Source organism: Dipodomys merriami, unplaced genomic scaffold (assembly GCF_024711535.1).
Source record: "Dipodomys merriami isolate MVZ:Mamm:240054 unplaced genomic scaffold, mDipMer1.0.p SCAF_256, whole genome shotgun sequence".
Taxonomy (NCBI): Eukaryota; Metazoa; Chordata; class Mammalia; order Rodentia; family Heteromyidae; genus Dipodomys; species Dipodomys merriami.
The window spans coordinates 540,537-562,717 of NW_027204004.1; the positions used below are offsets into that span (position 1 = coordinate 540,537).

Consider the following 22,181-nt stretch of genomic DNA (forward strand, 5'->3'; position numbering starts at 1 on the left):
TGCAGGTGCATCTGAAAATGTTCATATTCTGTGTCAAATGTTATAACATCTTTGAAAAGAGTATATGAACACTCTGAGCAGTATAGTGGATAATATTACTGGAGAAGTTCAGAATTGCTAGTCTCTATCTAGATTAAATAAACCAAGAAACTGTGGAGGGGCAATGTGATACAAGGCTAGAATTCTAGCACTCAGGCTAAGACAGGAGATTAAATAGTGGAATTACACAGTGATAACTTCCCTGGACCAGGTAGTATAATTTTGTCTTAACAAAACAAACCAAACAAGAAAGGAATACGCAGTTGGAAGTTTGGGCTAATTTTGTCATTATGTTTTGAGAAGTTGTTTCCTATTGAAATGCAACTCATATATAATCCTCAGTTGTGTTTTAAATGTTCTCTTCATTACAGAACATTCTTAGATGCAAAATGGCTCATGATTCCCATCCAAAATTTGAAAAAGTAAGTAATCATCATTCTCATAGATTCCAAGGAAAGGATGAAGGATTACAAAAGCTTAAGCCTGGAGAAATAGCAAAGTTAATCTACTGTAGGACTATGTAGATCTTACTAAATTAGAGTTTAGATTTAAAATAAACATTTTGGTTTTGTTTGTAATTTCATATTCTATAGGATACTACAAAATTATTTTTAAGTAGAGGCTTTAATTGATAAATTTACAAATGTTTCTTGCAATCTATTTGCCTAGAATATTCTTTCATGAGAGTTAGAACTCAGTTAATAGATAATACCAACACTTCATGTATAAAATGATAATGTGAATAATGTAGACAGAGTTGGCAAAAAATGGATGATATTAATTTATAAATTTAGAAAAAGGGCGATTTTTTGAGGCTTTGGTATAACATGGTATGAAGTGAATAATTGTGTGACATCTTTCTTCTACCTGTATGTAACACAGGTAGCAATTTCCTTAATTACGTGCCTCTGTATACAGTGAGAAAACTGCTAGGTTTGGGATTTGTTTTTATTGTTGTTTTTGTTTTATTAGTTTGTCCTAGGGCTTGAACTCGGGGACTGGACACTGCCTCTGAGCCTCTTTATGCTAAAGGCCCATGTCCTACCACTTCAACCTCAGCTCACTTGTGTCTGGTTTTTGCTGAGAAGTTTATTGGAGATAAGAATCTAGAGAACCTTCCTGCCTGGGTGGGCTTTTGTCAACGTCTAGTGCGTTGGGGTCCCTGGGTAAGGGTAACAGAATCACCAGGACACAGGGGATGCAGAGTGCAAACAGCAATTGGCACTGCATGCTGTGCTTTATTGTTAGTGCTATTTAATGACAAGCAAGCATGATCTTTGCCAAGATTTGGTCAGAAGACATTGACACAAAAATTTCAACAGCTACATTTTTACTTGAACTATGAGACAATGTCTTAATATATTATTATCTAAACTATTTTAGAGCTTGTTCAAACCAATCAGGAAAATGCTTGACCAGCTGTTCATCTATGATTAAGCAATCAGAAGAGCTACTTCCTCAGCTCCCAGGAGTCTGTGACATGTGTTTTGAGATAGGGAGAGAGGACATTTTCCCTTCTAGTCCGGCATGCCAAGAGCTTTCCTAATACTCAAACACAGTCCTCAGATAATCCTGAGGCCGGAGTCTGCATCATTTTGCCCTTTCAACATAGACCCTGCGACTTCAAAATTTCCTTCTTTTTTCTTTTGTTTTAAAAGTAAAACTTTCCACAGAGTGATCATAGACGCTTGCATTGGTTTCATAAAAATCAAATATAACAGTACAAGTGCAAACAAAATAATAACAACCATAATTTCCACACCACTAGCAGTATGTGAAATGCTTTGTAGTATTTCTTTTGGATCCAACCCTTCCAATTGTTTAATAAATGCATCAGCAATATTAGAAGCATCATCATTTGTAAATTGTTTACCAAAAATATCATGTACATCAAATTGTAACTGAGCAATCAATTGAGCAGCAGTAGAATTTCCAGATAAATATTGCTGTATTACATTCTATTCATATATAGATTTATTATATTTTACATTAGTTATGCAAAAGGTAGTAAAATTCCAATCACATTTTAACAATAACTGTTTTTTCACAACCAATATCATGTTTCCTAACCATCCCACTGTCTGTTTAAGAATATTAATCTGTGCTTGTAATAGAGCATAATTTTCTACCTGTGAGACCCACAATTCATGTGAATCCCGGTGCTATTCTTCCACAAAGTGCTAATTTGTAAGGAAGTGTGTAGGGCAATTCCAGACACCGCAGCAACAGTGGTAATAGCAATTAAGCTTAAGATCACAGCTACAATGGCTCCAATCATACGCTTTGTACGTTTTAGTAGTTTGGTAAAAAATTCAATAACAACACTATCCAAATTATTTTGGGACCATTCTCTTCCTAATTTAACAGGTAGCCAAATATGAGTTCTTTGTTGTAATATCATAGTACTATACTGTCATTAAAATTAAGAGAGGAGTTAATGCAAGAACACAGGCGACAATTAAAACAAGAAATAGTAGGAGAAAATGTAAAATTTCCCACTAAAAATGCATAAGGCAGAGCTCCACAAGCAGTTGCATCATAAGATTTGTACAAAGTAAAATTATAAGTGGATGCAGAGTTCGCCGTCCCTGAAAACGATCCATTTAATAGCATCACAGGATTCAGCGCCGCTGCGACCTTCCAAAGATGAGTCTGAACAGCAGTGGGTGCAGCCATGAAAGCCCATAGAGCATCTGCAATGCCTCCATCTTCCCAGGCCATCAATCGAACTCCAGTAAGCAATCCATTAATGGCTTCCGGCATCCTAGTAACATTTGATAAATCACATCTGGTAATATTCCATTCTGAACATGTGTTAATAAACTGTCCAAAAGGTCCTCAATTAATAAAATTATTGAACATTTTTCCAAATGTTCCTCTACACTCTTGCCACACAAAAGGCTGGTATTTTAAATCAATATAAGTAAAATCAGGGCACATGGGTAAGGATAACTCGCCATCAGTGACACTTTCCCAGCTACTATTAATGGCCAAGTAGTTAATTGCTGCAGCTGTGTTTTAGAATTGGAAGTGCGTTTCCCAGGTAAAACCCAATGTTGCCTATTCATTATTAACATGGAGAAGGCCCCAGACAAAGAGGCAAGGAATGAGTATAGTAAGTAAAATTTAAAAAAGGTACCATCATCTTTATTGCAAAATGTGAAATTATTCCAAGGAGGAGATAAAACAACAGGAACAGTATAGACGGTTATATACATGTCTCCCCAGACAACAGGTTCCAATAAAGGAGGGTTAGGAACCAAGTCCCAATAACTTACATTAGCATTAGCATGGACAGAGTTTACAATAAGCAGGGCACACATGGCCAGAAACAAGTTCTCAGCCTTGACACGTATACCATTGCATTGTAATATCTTTTGTCCTTCTCCAGTCAACTTTTTAACCTGCCCCCAGGTGGGCAGTGGGGATTTCTTTTTCCTCAACTGGTGGCCGATTCCTTGCAGGATATGGGGCTGTCCTCACTGGGCCACGTCTGTATCCATCAGGCAGGAAGCTAGTATTGTTTGCCATCCTGTGTAGACACAAAGCCCTATCCTCGCCCCTTATGTAATAATGTTCCTAGTTGCCATTCTGCATCCAATGCAACCTTAATCCATACGGGAGCATTTAAATAAGGTTTTTCTGATATTTGTTCAAAATGGCGCTCAGCTCTAGTTAAAATATCTCCTTGTGGTTAGTTTAAAAAATTAAGAACGTAAAGGGCTTGATGTAAAATTATTTTAAGATTTTGCATGGAATACCACAAAATATCCATACTTTCATCCAACCTTTTCCTCCTTTTTAATTTTTTTTCATTTGTTGTTTTAGTGTGCCATGAACTCATTCAATAATGGCTTGTCCTTGGGGGTTATATTCTATTCCTGTAATATGTACCACATCATAAAGTTCACAAAATCTTTTAAATCTAATAATTTTATAGGCTGGTCCATTGTCAGTCTTCATTTTAGCAGGCACTCCCATAATGGCAAAATCTTCCAATAAGTGTTCTATTACATGGTTAACAGTTTCTCCCATAAGGGCAGAAGCCCAAACAAATTTGGAATACGTATCTATTGTAACATGTACAAAGGAAAAACAGCCAAAGGCTTACAAATGGATTATATCCATTTGCCAGAGCTCGTTAGGTTGTAATCCTTGAGGATTTACTCCAGCAGGTATAACTCTCAAAGCATTGGTCTGCAGATAGGACACCTTTTTATAATTTGTTTACCTTGAGAATAAGGTATTTTATAAAGCATATGTAAATGGCTAGCATTTGTATGTAAATGAGCATGATCCTGTTTAACAAAACAAAACTAATTTATCAACCTGATTATTGCCATATACAAGGTACCCAGGTACCGAAGAGTGAGCTCTAATGTGAGTTACAAACACTTTGGCATTACGTTGTTGCAGTAAAGCTTGTAATTGTTTAAATAATTGGTTTAGCTGGGGCTTAGATGAATGTGTAACTGCAGTGACTATATTAGTCACAACTCCTACAGCATAGGCAGAATCAGTAACAATATTAACATCTCCCACAAAATCTTGTAACACCTTAATAATAGCAAAAAGTTCATTTTGTTGAACTGATGCTTAAGTAGTTGTTTGTACCCAATATTTATTTGTTGTCCAATAGCACTTTTTGTTTTGAGGCCATCTGTAAAAACAGTAAGAGCAGTTGAAATAGGGGCCTTGGAAATTATATTATTAATGATAAGTTGTTGTTTACCCAAGCAATCCCACAATCTACCTTTGGGAAAAATTATAGGAAAATTGCCCAGTAAAATTTACTAATGCTATTTGTAGCACTTCAGACAGGTTTAATAAATATTTTACTTGGTCTTTTGGCAAAGGAAAGATAATTTCAAATAAATCATGCACCGATAGGATAAATACCCGTTGCCTGGCCTGTTGAATAATAATTGCCAACTGTTGTTCATAAGTCATAATATTTTTTGTAAATCTATGCCGTGTATAAATCCATTCTAATGGTAGCTCATTTTGTCTTATAATTCCTGTTGGGTATTTCCATGTATCTAAATATATAAATTTATGAGTTGAATTAGCATTACTCGATGTAAAAACAGTTTTTTATTCTCTGTTCTACAAATTGTATTTCTCTTTCAGCTTCCTTAGTTAGAGTTCTTTTGCTATGTCAATCAGGCTCCCTTTGTAACAATGAAACAAATTATGTAATAGATACTAGGAATTCCTAAGGCCAGTTGCATGCAAATAATATCTCCTAGTAACTTTTGAAAATCATTTAACGTATGTAATTGATCACGTTGTAAAGATATTTTTTGAGTTGTCACTGTTTGTCTACAAACAACATATCCTAAATATTTTACTACCGTATCTTTTTGTATTTTTTCAGGTGCTATTATTAATCCAAAATCTTTAAATATAGAGTGTAAACATTGTAACACCATTTCTAATTCTGTTATTTGGTCCTCCAAACAAAATATCATCCATATAATGAAAAATATAAATGTGAGGCCATTTTTGTCTAACAGGTTTTAAGGCCTCATCAACATATATCTGACACATAGTTGGAGAATTCATCATTCCTTGGGGCAACACCTTCCATTGGAAGCGCTGATGAGGGGCTTGATGATTTATTTGTGGTAAAGAAAAGGCAAATCTTTTACAATCTTTTACATGTACAGAAATGGTAAAAAAAAAAAAAAAAAAGCAATCTTGTAAATCTATTACTATTATTGGCCAATATTTAGGAAGCATCGCAGGCGATGGTATACCAGGTTGTAAAGCCCCCATAGGGTACATGGATGCCTTACCTCCTCGTAAATCAGTCCGCAATCTTCATTTCCCTGACTTCTTTTTAATAACAAATATTGGAGAATTCCATGGTGACATAGACGGCTCAGACATAGACGGCTCAATATGTCCTTTGGTTAACTGTTCTTCAACTAACTGATGAGCTGTTTCTAATTTTTCCTTAGATCTAGGACATTGTTCAATCCAAAGAAGTTCCTCAAATTTCCATAATATCTTTATGGGCTCCATCTAAAAACGTTAAAATTGAATATGAGCTCCCCATTGTTCCAGTACATCTCTACCAATTATGTTAACTGGAACTTCCATAATATAAGTTTTAAGGACAGCTGTCTGTCCGTCTTCTGAAGTAATAGTAACATACGACACTGTTTGTCCTTTAAAATTTACAGGAGTATTGCTAACTCCTTTAATATTACAGGGGATTATTTTATATAATAAATGATTAGGCCATTCGTGAGTTTTAATAATTGTAATATCTGAGCCAGTATCTATTAGTCCTGTCAATATCTTTTCCTGAATATTAATCTTAATCTTAGGCTGCATTTTAGTAATATGAGTAGTCCAAAACACATTTTGTTGGTTAGTACTTCCAAATCCCCCAATGTGGAGTGTAAATGACTTTCCAGTAGATATATATGATAACAATAAGATTTGAGCAATTCATTCTCCCTTTTTAAAGGAAATATGTGCAGCAGCTGACATTAAAAATTTTATTTCCCCAATATAGTTAGCATCAATAATTCCTAAATATACTAAAACTCCTTTTGCATTAAGACTGGATCTACCGGCCAATAGGCCAAATGTTCCTTCAGGTAAAGGCCCATAAATTCCAGTAGGATTTTTTTTGTGGCTTATCACCACCTTTCAATATAAAAATCTTTTAAGGCTGGTATGTCCACTGCGGTGCTGTGGGCTGTGGCAGGAACAAGGGAAAAGATGTTTGGTTGCCCTCGATTATTAATCCTGGGCCCTGGGGCTGTCCCGATGGAGACTTTCCCTGCATAGGGTAAGCATCTTTTATAGGAATTCCTTTATTGTCTATTTTTGATCAATAATCCCTTGCCCAGTGCTTCCCTTTTTTACATTTAGGGCAAATTCCCGGTCCTCTCTTGTTAAGGTCAGTAGCCTTTTTGACAATATCCAAAACACTTTAGATTAGAGGGTTTTGTTTGCAAGCATGCCAGGTTAGTGGCCATAGATTCAGCAAATACCTGCATACACCTGGATTCAGATGTAATGTCTTTGCAGTCCCTTAAATATGTATTCACATCCGCAGATTCTTTAGTACGCAATAGGGCCCGTCTACAGTCCTCATTAGCATTCTCATAAGCCAACATGTGCAGCAGTTGTTGCCCTGCAGCCTCTACCACAACAGTACATTCCAAGGTCAATGTCAATAGTGATAAAAATTCAACATAGGGTTGATTAGGTTTTTGAATTTCTTTAGTCCAAGAGCCATAATGCTCTCTCACTGGTCGAATTCTTTCCCATGCCTCAATACCTATGTCTCTTAACTCCTCATGGATCTGTTCAGGAGAGTTCACTTACATATGAGCATCCGCATATTGTTCTGTTCCACTTAACATGGGAAAGGTTATGATCTGCAGGTGTGGATTACTGCTCTGTGCATTTTGTTTAGCCCTTTTTGTACATAACTCAGTAAACCACATTTGCCATTGTAGGTATTTCGGTTTCTTAAGCAAGGCTCTACAAAGCATCTTCCAATCCTCAGGAGCAAAATTATTGTAATGACAGGCAAGCCCATTAAGCAATTCCTTAACATAATGAGACTGAGGAGTGTTAGGTTTTTAAAAAGAGGAAGCCAAGTAGGAACAGCACCACATACGTGGTATTCAGGCAAGGGGTAATTTTATTCAGTAGACCTGCTGGGACCAGGCAAGGTTGGAACTCCACGTGGCTGGGAAAAGTCTAGGAAAGAGAGAGCTGGGAAAGAGAGAGGAAAGAGAGAGAAGAGAGAGAGCTAGAAAAGAGCAGCGAGAGAGCAGAGAGCTAGAAAAGAGCAGCAAGAGAACAGAGAGAGCTAGAAAACAACAGGGAGAGAGCACCTCTGGGTCTGGGCTAGGCATTATCTAGGGTATGGGCGGAGAAAGGTGTGGCCACATCAAATTCAGATGTGACCTCAGCGGATGCAGATGTGACCTCTTCCAGGTGTCCCAGTTGCCTAGGTAACGCAGGTACTGGTTGGAGACTTTGCTGTGAGGAGGGTGGAGTCTGCTCACCATCCTGGAGTGGACCTTATATTCCAGCCTATTAATAATCATAAAATAGGGCGTGGATTCTCTCTGGCTACTTCCTGCTGACAAGGGGGCATCGACAATAGGGGTAAAAAGGCTGGAATTTGGTCCCCTCCCAGAGAAGGCAGTGAGCAGCAGTGGTACCTTGGTGGCATGAGTCCTTAGATGAAGTCTGGAGAAGTCTGATGAGCATTGAGGGGCTGGAAAAAAACACTGCAGAGCAAATAAATGGCAAGAGGAAGGACTTGGGGCTGAAAATGTAGAAATGTCCCTAGATATTTCTGACATCTGGCGGCTAGGTAGAGAAGTCAGGTGACAAAGGCAAGAATATAAATTCCTGTTTAGTTAATAGGTAGACAGTTATAGACATTGGATGGGCAGGCTTCTTACTTCCACTAACCTCCTGGCTCTGGTAAATTTTGAAAGGGCAGGCACAAAGTAGCTGATGTGACATCTCCTCTTACTCCTCTCCATGTTCCCTTGTTCCCCAGACTAGGTGCTCATTGATGGGATGGCTTGCCCCAGTTGGTATTCAAGGAGGCTTGAACACAAGGCCTGGACACGGTCCCTGAGCACTTCTGCTCAAGGCTAGTGCTCTACCACTTTGAGTTACAATATCACTTCCATTGTTTGGCTGCTTAGATATAAGAGTCTTGAGCCATGCTTCCAGCCGGGCTCTTTGCAGGTTAGTTGGGAGATGGAGTCTTAGGGATTTTTCAGCCGGGGCTGACTTTGAACTGCGATCTATGCCACAAAAGCCCTTTATTATTTTCAATTAAAGCAACAAGGAGATCAAGTAGAATAAGTAGAACTGACCTGGTTCTTATCAAGAATTGACAGACAAATATTCTGAAATGACAAAACTCATTAGATGTGATGAGAATTTCAGCACAGATATGCCCAGTATTTTAGAAGCATGTAGTCAGTAGAATACACAACACAAAACAAAAAAGGCAAAACTCAAAACGTAAAATTTTAACCACAATTTTTAAACATCTTTGCTAACAAAGCACATCACATACTTGGGCCTCAGTTACCAGGGCCTGTGAAGAGAGCAACTTGTTAGCAAGGCACCTTAGAATAAATGGATGGAGTAGTAAGTTTGGTGGAAGGTTAAGGGCCAGATAGGGCCAAACCCTTAAGTCACCATGTGGCCAAGATGGTGAACTCAAGATGGCAAATTTCTGAAAACAAAATGCAAAGACACTCTGAACAAATAGACCAAGACTACAATTGGCTAGCCTTTGAAAGAGAACCTAGAGGGGGTCCTTGGGACCCAGCCTGCGTCACACTCTTCAGGGCACAAGCCCAAATGTAGAAAAAAGACAGGGAGAGATAGGGAAAGTTGGACATGAATGGCAGAGAGAGAACAAAGAGAGCCCGAAAGAAAACAGACTTCTGACCATTTACCATTGCAGTAGCAAAAACTGTCTACATCTGAGAATGGCATAAAAATGAGCACTCTGGCTTTCCAGGGAGCGCAGGAGACATTTCAAAGGGGTTTCACGGCTCAAGCATGATTCGCAGCACCCCATTAAATGAGTTGGAGAGTCAGTCTGGTGAGTGAAGGAGAGCTGACGAGGCGGAAGTGGCATCCCAACATTCCCCAGAGCCCTCTAGAGAGAGCAACAGAGAACCATAGAGTAGCTTCACTCACCAGAGTAGAGAAGTGGTGTGGGCGTGGATTATGAAGGCCAGCAATGGTATCAATGAGCTCTGTCCGCAGCAGACAGTTGGGTTCACAAAAGGCCATCAGAATTGTGGGTATTCCTCAGAGCAAAAAGGGAAAAAACAAACAGAACAAGAGAAAATAGGGAAAAAAAGAGAAATCCCAGCTATCCTGACTTTAAGCCCTTTATCCAAGTCATGGCACCATTTATGTTAGGTTTTTAAAAAAAGGTAGCTGAGTAAGAACAGCACCACACATGTGGTATTCAGGTAAGGGGTAGGTTTATTCAGTAAACCTGCTGGGACCAGGCAAGGTTGGCACTCCACGTGGCTGGGGAAGGGCTAGGAAATAGAGAACTGGGAAAGAGAGAGGAAAGAAAGAGAGGAAAGAGAGAGAAGAGAGAGAGTTAGAAAAGAGCAGCGAGAGAGCAGAGAGCTATAAAAGAGCTGGGGGAGAGCAGAGAGCTAGAAAAGAGCAGCAAGAGAGCACAGAGAGCTAGAAAAGAGCAGCAAGAGAGAACCTCTGGGCCTGGGTTAGGCCTTATCTAGGGTATGGGCAGAGAAAGGTGCGGCCACATCAAATTCAGATGTGACCTCAGCGGATGCAGATGTGACCTCTTCCAGGTGTCCCAGTTGCCTAGGTAACGCAGGTACTGGGTGGAGACTTTGCTGTGAGGAGTGTGGAGTCTGCTGGCCATCCTGGAGTGGACCTTACACGGACCATATAACATCACTGCTTCTTAAGTTTACCAATATCATCAACAGCAGCAACTTAATATCTGGCTGGTTGAGATATACCATTCATAGGGGGTGGTTGAATTACAGGATAAGAAAAAATAGGCATTTCATCATCAAAGTCACTGTCTGAGCCCTCTGTTTTGTGAGGGAATGATGTAAAAATTGCTTTGGCCAGTGAATGAGCCAAAGGCTGCTTTACTTTCACTTTCTCAAGTTCTGCTTTCACTCTGCTAATTTCCAACCCCATATGTTGTAATTTTGATAATATCAATTCCATTTGCTCAGACATTTTGTTTACACTTTCCGTTTGCTCCTGTTCAGCCTTTTTTACCTCTTGTTGTTTTTTTTCTGTTAATTGCAATGCATTCTTATCTATTGCATCCTTAACCTCATAGTCCAATTGTAAATCTACAATAAAAGGGGTGGCCTCTTTCTTTAAGTCTGCTATTAATCTTTCCTCATTCAAAGCTTTAAAAAGGGTATGTAAAATAGCCCAAATGTACCAAAATCTAATAGGAATCTTTTCCCCTTCTCGAACAGTTCTTTCTACGTTATTCTTTACTCATTTCCAATCATCAACATCGAATGTTCCTTCATCGGTGAACCAAGGATTCCATTCCCTAACTACATTAATACACATTTCTATGTCAGAAGAAGAAATATTTAGACCATAAGCAGCAAGTAAATGTTTAAGCATAGGTAAGTATGGAGTAGATTTAACTTGTCCCATCACCCTGTAATTAAAAGTACTTACCTGAATATCCCTTCCTGAATTCAACAATGAAGGGTCCCTGTTTGGGTGCCAATTGTAATGTCTAGTGCCTTGGGGTCCCTGGGTAAGTGTAACGAAATCACCAGGACACAGGGGATGCAGAGTGCAAACAGAAATTGCCACTGCATGCTGTGCTTTATTGTTAGTGGGTATTTAAAGACAAGCAAGCATGATCTTTGCCAAGATTTGGTCAGAAGACATTGACACAAAAATTTCAACAGATACATTTTTACTTGACCTATGAGACAATGCCTTGGTATATTATTATTTTTGGGGGGGTCATGGGGCCTTAACTCTGGGCCTGGGTGCTGTCTCTCAGCTCTTCAACTCAAGGCTAGAGCTCTACCACTTGAGAGACATCATCACTTCTGGCTTTTCTCTTTTTGCTAATGTGGTGCTGAGGAATGGAACTCAGGTCCTCATGCATGCAAGGCAAGCGCTCTACCACTGGGCCACCTTCTCAGCCATGTCTTGGTATACTATTTATCTAAACTATTTTAGAGCAAGCTCAAACCACTTCTCCAATCGCAGGAAAATGCTTGACCAGCTGTTCAACTATGCTTAAGCAAGCAGAAGAGCTACTTCCTCAGCTCCCAGGAGTCTGTGACATGTTTTGAGATAGGGAGAGAGAACATTTTTCCTCTCTAGCCAGGCATACCAAGAGCTTTCCTAATACTTAAACACAGTCCTCAGATAATCCTGAGGCCGGAGCCTGCATCATTCTGCCCCTTCAACATAGACCCTGAGATTTCACAGGCTTCGAACTGTAATCTTCCAAGCTTAACATCCTGATTATCTATGATAGTTAAAAAGTATAAATATAAATAATATTTGCAAGAATACCAGTGGAGGAAAAATGATGCAACCCAGTTTATAGTGGTGTTCTTTCCAGAACACGGAGGGCATCACATTAGCAGAGATGCAGTGTATTTTCACAATGGAGATAAGGAATTCTTGATGTGAATTAAGGGAATTTTGAGGTGCACCCTACAAATTGGAAACTGGTGGGCTAGGATGACTTTATGGCATAAATCTTGTGATTGATGGTCCTGAAATAATAGCTTAATCTGATAAACAACTGCTTACTCTTGAAGAATTAATTATAACATGCTTCATAGTTTTATCCCATATCAGAATGTGGCTCTTTTTCTGTTCACTTCTCAGTCTGTAACACCCCATTGGAAAATGCATCTATTGCAGAATTACATAACATGCAAACAGGTATATTTTGAATCTCTCAGGTATGGAATGTTCAGAATTTTAAAATGAGTAGTTATTAGTCATAAGAATTTTGAAGAACAAATACATTCTGTCCTCTTAACAACTTATTCACTTTTAAAAGTTATGGGTTTCCATAGAGTTAATCTGTTTTCTGTGTTAGTATAAGAAAGTAGTAAATTTAATTTTTTTCAAAATATTGGCAAGTATATTGTAAAAAATTGTCTAGTTGGATATTCAAGTTGGTGACTCTCTGATAAAGAAGAGGTAATTAATTCAATTTAGATGCCAAATAATACTGATTTTTAAAAAGTTACTATATAAAGAATAATATTTACTATACCAAAACAGTGAAATTTTATTTCATCAGCTAAATTTTTAAATTTAATTTTAATGTGAAAGTTATGTGCACTGGGGTTACAGCCATTGTAAGGTACTGAATACATAACTTTTCAAACTTGCTATCCCCTCTCTCATTTTTCTCACAAAAGTTGTAATGTACATTTCCAACTTATTGTGTTGTGTGAATTGCTATTGCATTGGTTTGCTCTTTGTCCTTTGTCTCGCCATATTTTGTTCCTGTTCCCTTCCCTAATTAACGAAAATGTATACACAATACACAGGGTACCAAAATGAAACACAGCAGGGGATAAACCATAGGGGAAAATCTCAAGGAAAATAGAAATCACATAGTACATCAAAAACAACAACCGCAAATTAATATCTCTCATTCCATATCTTGGAGTTCATTTGCCACTGGAAAACAGTACTTTCATGGACACTATATCATGAAAACAACATGTTAACTCTTTTTGATGGTAAAGGTGGGATTATGATTGGTGAATTCACGATTCTGATAAATGAATTTCAAAAGAGCTTTAAAATTTATGACAGGTAAATTTTAATTGTTCAAACTTTTTAACAACTTAGCCTATTAAGGATATTTAAAATTGTCTGTGAAAATAGGCTTTCATGCAAAGAAATCCGTGGAGACTTAGCTGGGAGGGAGCAATGTGGGTGAATATGGCTCATTTTCACACTAAACAAACAAGCCTCACAAACCTTGCTGTAAATCCTGTAGGTTCCCTTGAGAATTGTCCTTACCCAGGAAATATATTCTCACTGTGCGCATACAAGGTTGTAGTGGAATTTAAATTCAAAGTTCGTAAAAAAAAAGACATCAAAATTTGTGAATTGACATTTAATTACCAAACAGTAATTCTCTCATAAAGAAGGAAAGATGTAATTCAAAATCACTTGACTTTATTAAAAGTATGAGAAAAGAGTAGTGAAGAAAGATGAGAAAAACCATAGAGGACTGTTATCTCTCCAGTGGTGTAATGGGTTCTTGATCTTGTTTCTTCCATTCTATCTTCACCAGCTATGAAGTGTGGCTCAGGACTGGAGTAACCATTTCAGACAAAGAATACTCACAGAATGGGGGCTGAGAAAGTGGCTCAGTGGTAGAGCGCTTGCCTTGCATGCCTGAGGCCCTGGGTTCGATTCCTCAGCATCACAGAAGCAAAAAGAAAAAAAGCCAGAAGTGGAGCTGTGGCTCAAATTGTAGAGCGCTAGCCTTGAGCTGAATAGCTGAGGGACAGCGCCCAGGCCCAGAGTTTAGGCCCCACGACCGCCCCCCCCCAAAAAAAGGAATACTCACAGAAGAAAATATTTGCAGTCGATGTAGGTGATTTATAACCTTTGAGAATCTATTCAAATCTGTTCAAAATTCTCCCCTACCCCAAACTGCCATCTTTGGATATCTTTGTTTGTTTGCCCATGACTGCCCTTCATTAACTGCTTAAAATTTTGTGAGCTCATATACATACTTTCTAGAGATTGCTGTTTGGTTGTGATTTTTGTGTTTTTGTTTGTAGTTGTGTTTTTAACTGAATTTCAAAAGGTTGCGCAAGTGTGTTGCAATTAAATATGTCCACCTAATTGTCCAATGCTCCTGGATCAGAGGCACTCCTTCTATCATTCTCAACCAACCCTTTCTCCAAGATTTATTTTAGATTTACCACTTCCTTTATTACATTTGTACATTGAGTATTCTAGCTGTACTTGCCCCTTGTTCCATTTTTCATTCATTTTATGTCTTTACTATTATTCCTTTCTGGTTTCAACTTCCTGATAGTCATTCTGTTAAACTGTCGGTTAATAGTTTGAAAGTTTTATATACATTCCATGGAGTTTCAATCCTGCATATACTTGAACTGATGTCAGCTTATATTTCCATAATTCATTCATCTGCAATAACAATTTGTAAGACTGGAGACGTGAAGCACCTAGACATGATTTTATTCTCATCTTTTTTGAAGATTAATCTTTAGTCAACAAGAAGGTTTAAAAATCACTTAGAATTTATAACTAACTACCAGTTTTTATAAATGGCTTTGTACATTGGTGTGTCATTATTTTATTTTACATGGGACGATATTTTCTACTACCTATAAGTTTTGGACAAAGAAGAAAACTAAAATTTATTATTGTAGAGGAATATGATAGAAATAGAAGACAAATTTTATGTTTGTCACATCTCGGATCAGTACCCATAATCAAGACTTAAAGTCATATTTCTTACTATGTTAGAAAGATAGGGAAATTATGATAAGGCAACACATGATAAGGCAACTATTAGTAACTTTTTAAAATGTACATTCTTATGTGATGAAATTTAGTTTATTAGCTAATATTTTGGTTTGAATTATGGGAGGCTGATCGATTTAACACATTTCTGGAAGGCACCTACTGAACAACGCAAATTGTGCAAGATACTATTTCTACACTTTAATGAATGGTTGAACTTATTTGGCATTAGTGCTGGGTAAATAAATCAACTCTATTGTAACTTGATTCCTACACTTGAAAAACTTTTAATGTCACTATCATCTACTTGTCAAGTGTTATTTTGGTGAATATGATTTTTAAAAGTTTATTTGAAACGTTATATACTTTCAAGAGATTAAATGTAGGTTATCATTGGATTGAGAATGACAACATTTTTAGACTACAGAACCAAGTTTTACTGAAGTACCAGTGTTTTGAAGTACTAAGGGTCTTCTCACTTAATGTTTTTCAAAATTATATTTGACCTCTAAGTCAAGTTTTCCTAGCCTTGGTAGAACAATTATGGATCTATCATTCCAGGAATTATTTTTTGTCCTAATTATGCTGGACTGAAATCTTTCATTCATCATTAGGAGAGGCGTATTAAAAATAATCTTGTGACATTTGTGATTTTGTTTACTCATATGGGCTGGTCATCTGTAAATTGAAAGTTTGAACTACAGTACTTTCTCTCATATTTTGGGATCTCATCTTTCATTTTAAGTTGCTTTACATTTCACAATTGCTTACTGCTAATTCCTGCAAGGAATTGGGGCACTGAAATATTATAGAAAGTGAGAAATTGAGATGGGTCTTCAATTACTTTCTGTTAGCAATTGTTCTGTTGTGGTTAGGGTATCAAAGGCAACTCTGCTTTAAAGTATTATTCCATTATCTCTACCTCAGTTTTTGGTAGAGTTAGACCTAAAACTTTACCATTTGTAAATTTACAGACTGGAGGCAAGAGGAAACACTTTGATTAAAACATTACCAATTTAAGGCCTAATATCGAGGAGAAACATATGGATTTCTCCAGGAGGTATGGAAATATTTGGTGAAAGAAAGTCAGTAGTGTAAGTTCCTGCCTGGTTGGATGGTAGACAGGCCAGGATATTAGGTAAACATGCATATGAGCATTTTTTTCACATTCTTGGCTTTAGCTAGTTTTGAAATGATAGGTATAATAAACAATTATATTTTGATAAAATACCTTCTATTCTGAATAATTCGGTCTGCAGTGTTCATCTTTCTATGAACCCTTGTATCTAAGATTAGTTTTGTTCCAGTAAGACAATCTATGCTGTCAGGGTAAGATATTCTGGTTGGTCTGTTCGTACATGGAAGAAGGGTGAAGGGTAAGGAAGACATTTGTACCACTAAGACCTCATTTAGGAAATTTTAACTTGCAGAAGTTTAGAAGTAGCTCTTAAGCAAGGCTTACTTTGAATCCATTAGCTCCACAAAGCTAAATCAGTTGATAAATAAGTACTTGAAAAGCCATCACCTTTGGACTTAGCTATAAAGGCTTCAAAATATGATCAAATTTAAAATGAAAACGACAAAAAAGCCATTGACAAAAAATTGCAAATGTGAGCAATCGACTAAACAATATAAGTTTTTGCCACTATACACAGAAATTTAGAGAAATAAGATCAATCGCATATTTAGGAACAATAAAGGTTCCTTGTTACAAATAGGCAACCAAGGATATATGCCTGTATAAAGATTGCATCATTAACTACTTAAATTAAGAGGATACTCCATGCTTCTGCAGCAGGTCTACCCAAATTACAACAATACAGAAGTTAACATGGCACTTGCACAAGGATGGTATGAAAATTTGTGAAGTATTCCATATTTTTCATTCTTCAAATGCAGGAAATGAAAAACAGTTATTAAAAGATGTTTACAAAAATACAAGTGTAACAAAACCTGTAATTCATAGAATTACAGGTTAGTTTGACATCAGTGTATTAAATCTTCACCTTCGAAAGGCCCTTACATAGCATAACCTTTACAAAACTTGAAATTAGATAACATTATCTTTTTATCCCAAAGAAATAAAATAATATAAGGACCTCGGAAGAAAGGAATCTTAAACTTTTTCTATATAGAATGTAATCTGAAAGGACACATTTATTAATGAACCTATATATTATAAAACAATATAGACTGCAAAGTATTATATCTAGAAGACAATGAAATAGATTATGAACTTTATAGAAACATAGATACTTTTTTTTCAGACAAGCACCAGGAATTTCTTTAATTTCTATACTATTTATTTCAACAGATAAGATAAAATTTTAAAAAATCGCAAACTCTGCAGAAATCATTATAGATGCATACAAACAACTCTTGAATACATTTTGACACCAAAGTCAGGCAATTCACGTGGAAGAATACCATGGAATCCATAAATTTTTAAATTAAGATATTACTGTTGTTTTGTATTATGAAAATATTTTGTAGGACCACAAAGGATGGACTTGCAATTTTGAAATTTATGAAATTTAACCAAACCATTACTACATAGGAGTACAATTTGTACAGCCTTCCACTACTTCAAAGAAGTAGTGATACATACTTATCCATTTGGCAATATCAGATGAGGTTTCTTCCAAGTTGTTTTTCAGACCCGGTTTGATATCATGATTCAAAAGAAGGAGGTACAGCATATCTTTGCTATTTCAATTCCCAGCAATAAAATTCAAGGGTGTCAAGAGGCCTTTAGTTTGGGGATTGGTATCTGCATCATGATGAAGGAAGACAGAAGCCATTCTGGTATTATTCCACATATAAGCAATGTGCAGGGGTGCCAAGCCATTCAGATTTACAGCATGAATATCTGCCTTGAGCTACCAACTCATGGACAATGTCTAAATGTCCACTCTAGGTTTCCTGATGAAGAGGGGTATACTTACCTCATCTCTAGTATTCATGAGTGGCCTTTTTGGAATATAGTCTCGGTACTGTAGTAAGCCGATTAATTTTGGCATCCCAAAGAAGAAATTTGCATGGATTCTTCTCCATTATTTTCTTGCAATTGATACCTTTCTCACGTTTTCATCTTGTTCCTTGTCTTCATCAGAATTTCCTAACCAGAGACTTTGAGTACCAGTGGAAATGAAGTGTCCATGTATTTACCCAATAGTTCACGTTGGTTGAACTGGTCAGAAAAATCCGGTGAATTTTCTGCATATGTTTTTCCACCATGATTTATTTTCTCTTTTTTCATTTTTACTATTTTAAATTATTCTAACTGGAGAGTCGTGAATTGATAGAGAACAGAGAAAGATTTTCCTCCATAATCAAATGCACAGACTGAAAATGAGGACCAGTGCTGTTTTCATATGCAGCTTATTCTAGAAAGGAGAAAATAGGAAACAATGCCTTCTATGTAAATGATTTGGGAAATACCAAGATATAGTGTAAGAGAACTTACTATTCAATATATGACCTTTCAGAGCTTTCTAATAGATCCATTATTTACTGGTTATCAACATTAGAAAAAAATGTATAGTGCAGTAGTAAAATAGAAGTCCTTTGTATGACTACCTAAATTCTTGTTTTTTTTAAAGACACTTGTTTTCATCTTAAAAAGTAGGCCTATCTATTTTCTTCAGGTGATTTTGATGATTGAAGATGCATAATGAGAAGTCAAAATGTATTAGTAGTCCTTTGATATCAATTAAATTTCATTTTTTTTCTTCTTGGAGACTATAATTATCAAAGCAATAGTTCAGAACCAGCAAGCAATAGTGCAGCATCATGCTTAAAGTGAAAGTGGATCACCAGTAAGTAATACTCTATACCATTTTCCACAAAGTTATGTCACACATACAATCTGCCTGCCTTCTCTAGCTGCTTTGATAGCCTGGACTTTTTCTTACATTGTGCAGGAAAAGTGTGATTCAACTGATTTCAGTCAGATCGGTTCCTAGAACTATCAAAGATTTAGATTCTTTATAAAAGAAAATTAGGTGTGGGGCCTGAACTCTGGGCTTGGCCACCATCCTTGAGCTCTTCAAATCAAGGCAAGTGCTCTACCACTTGAGCCACAGAACCACTTCTGCGGTTCTGTTTATGTGGTGCTGATTTGGGAAATGGCAGAGCAGAAAGTGAAATAATGCAACCAAAAATATAAAAGCAAAATAAATTAGGATAATTATGGAGCAACTTATTGTCTATGAGAATCATGAAAGAGAGAGAGGAAGAGAGATCCAGATGTGCAATGACCTAGCTAGCCAAAAAATCCATGCTTCTGATCCATTTACAAAGTAAACAATTTTATTTTTTATTTGTTAAAAGAGATTGAAATAGAATTTATGTATTTACTTGAAATTAGTAAACACATTTTAGTAGCCTACATAAAGAGACATAGCTTTGACCAAATTACAAATAAGAATCTTAATCCTTGGACTGGGTTGGTAGAATGCTTTTCTTGCAACTTAGTATAGTGCGGAGACTACTTTCCAAAAAGGCCAGTCATATGAATACTGAGGATGAGGATGAGTATACCCCTCTTCATCGGGAAGTCTAGAGTGGACACTTAGACTTTGTCAATGAATTGGTAGCTCAAGGCAGATATTCACGCAAATACTGTGAATGTCTGGACACCCCTGCACTGTGCTTATATGTGAAACATATTGCAAGAGTACACACACACAAACACACACATACATACACACACATATACACACATACACACACATCATCAGATATCTACTTATGTATTTTTTGTGTATGGTCTTAAGAAGAAATTTACATTACTAACTTGAATTTCTGACAGAACAATATAATCACTATACATCTTGCTTCTATACTCTCAATATTAAATTGCTATTAAAGTATGTGCAATAGATAAGTATTGGAAAAAGTAGGAGCCACACTGGTGGCTCATGTCTTTATTCCAAGCTAATCAGAAAGACGAAATCTGATGATTGTGGTTTGAAACCAGAGCAAGAAAAAAGTCCATTAGATTCTGGTTTGAAAGTAACCAGCAAAAGCTAGAAATTGAGCTGTGGTACAAGCAATAAAATGATAGCCTTGAGAAAACTAAAACAAAAAAAAAAAAACAAATTCTAGGACAGAGCTAGGCCCTGAGTTCAAGCTCTAGTATTAGTATTTAACTAATGAAGGAATGAATTAGTTAAATAATTACCTAAAATAAATTAAGTGGTCACAGGTGGAGGGGCAGATAAAATGTTACTACCATGGTGACTGGATTATGTATTATTTTGTAATAAGGCAAATTATCATTTGTCCTAATCGCTAATATTTTTTTGAACTTTTTTCTACAATAAACCCTGAATTTGGCATGTTTGTATATGTGTGTGTACGTGCACACACATGTGTGTTTATGTGTGTGTGTTTGCTGTTGCAATATTGCTTGCCAATATGAACAGGGTGAGGCTGAAAAGAGCTGTGTGCAATGTTTTTTATTTATCAGTGTTCTGTCCTGTCATTTCAATAAATTTTATTTGTTAAATAATAAAATCATCATAATCAAAGCATTTACAACATAAGTTAGATGAAAGAGATCATTTTCATTTCTTAATATATGTTAGGTAAAAAGATACACATATAATTAGGTAGTAAGTTATTGATGTAAGATGACTGTCAGTACAAAATATGTATTTGACTTCTTAAATTGGTTATATTTTTAAGAAATATTCATGGAGTGATTTTGACTGACTTGACCAAATAGGTATAACTCTCTGGTTATTTCTGTGAAACTCAACGTGGATAAACTCTTTCCGTATTTCAGTTGAAAATAACTTTCTTTGTAAGATCTTATCTATTCACACTAAGATAATAAACCCCGTATTTTTAAGGTTTGAATATCCCATCATAATCACTAAAAATCAGTATTGTAGCTATACTTGTTAGATATATATTTTTAAAAAAACAAAAACATGTGTCATCTCCAGATTTTGGATGCATTTGAAGTTGTTTTGTACATACAAAGATTTCTTCATTAATAATTCTTTTGTGGGAGTAACTATCACAACTTTAACAAATAAGGCTTTTCTAATATCTTTTCCAATATAAATAAAACCCCAGAGAGAGTTTTGCAATTTCAGAAAAACATTTAAATATTTTAGTAATATTTTAGTTCTTTGATTATACAGCTAAAGACATTTCTGAAATAAATATTGTTAAGGTCGGAAAATGTAAGTGGCTATATAGGCTTTTTATGCATCATTTTACGAAAAGCCAGTTTTTATGAAACTAAAAGAAATCGAATAAATGAATGTAAGTGAATTGGGTAACTTAATTATTAGTATAATTTTGCTTTCTATTAGCACAGTCCTTTGAATGCACATGATGCAGTTAAATTATTTTTGTGTCACTGTGCTTCAGTTATTTTTAGAATCTTTGTAGTTATGAGTGAATTTGTAGTATAAATAAAGGTCTTTTAATATGATTAAGATTAATCTTGTGTTTTGTGTTCTACTCCCATGAAAATGAGTTATTTTCATTGAATCTTCAGTATCATAAGAAATTTTGAAAAAATTTGGTAGTATCGATATCTTTACTTTGGGGGGGAGGGGTCCGGTATTGGGGCCTGAACTCTGGGCACTGTCCCTCAGCTCTTTAGCTCAAGGCTAGCACTCTACCACTTAAGCCACAGCGTCACTTCCAGCTTTTTTCTTTTTGCTTGTGTGGTGCTAAGGAATCGAACCCAGGGCTTCATGCATATAAGGCAAGCGCTCTACCAATAAGCCACCTTCCAAGCCCTTCATTTCTTTTTCAACCAATAGTATTCGCAAGTTGGAGAGTCTTTAATTCATACTTAGGTCTTGGTGTCCATGACTTTTTATCCTCTCATTCCTAACATTAATGATAGGTCAGAATGCATTTTTGGGTATAGGAAAGGTAAAATATTTATCTGGGGTCAAAGGTGATTTTTATATCAGTCTTGCTTTAATAGCATTTTAAATTAGTACCTTTCTCTCAAAATGTTAGGTATAAAAAGCAATCAAAATACTTCGAATGGTAAACAATTTGTTGAGCTGCAATGTGAAAATGATTGGTCCTTAAGACTTGCAGTCTGTTTCCATTAGGAATTGGGGAGG

The 22,181-nt window shown here is 36.4% G+C and overlaps 1 pseudogene; it reads left to right on the plus strand.

Moving 5' to 3' along the window:
* Positions 1-16,861: 16,861 nt before the first annotated feature.
* On the plus strand, positions 16,862-16,961 carry LOC138836742 (U6 spliceosomal RNA; annotated as a pseudogene).
* The last annotated feature ends 5,220 nt before the right edge of the window (positions 16,962-22,181 follow it).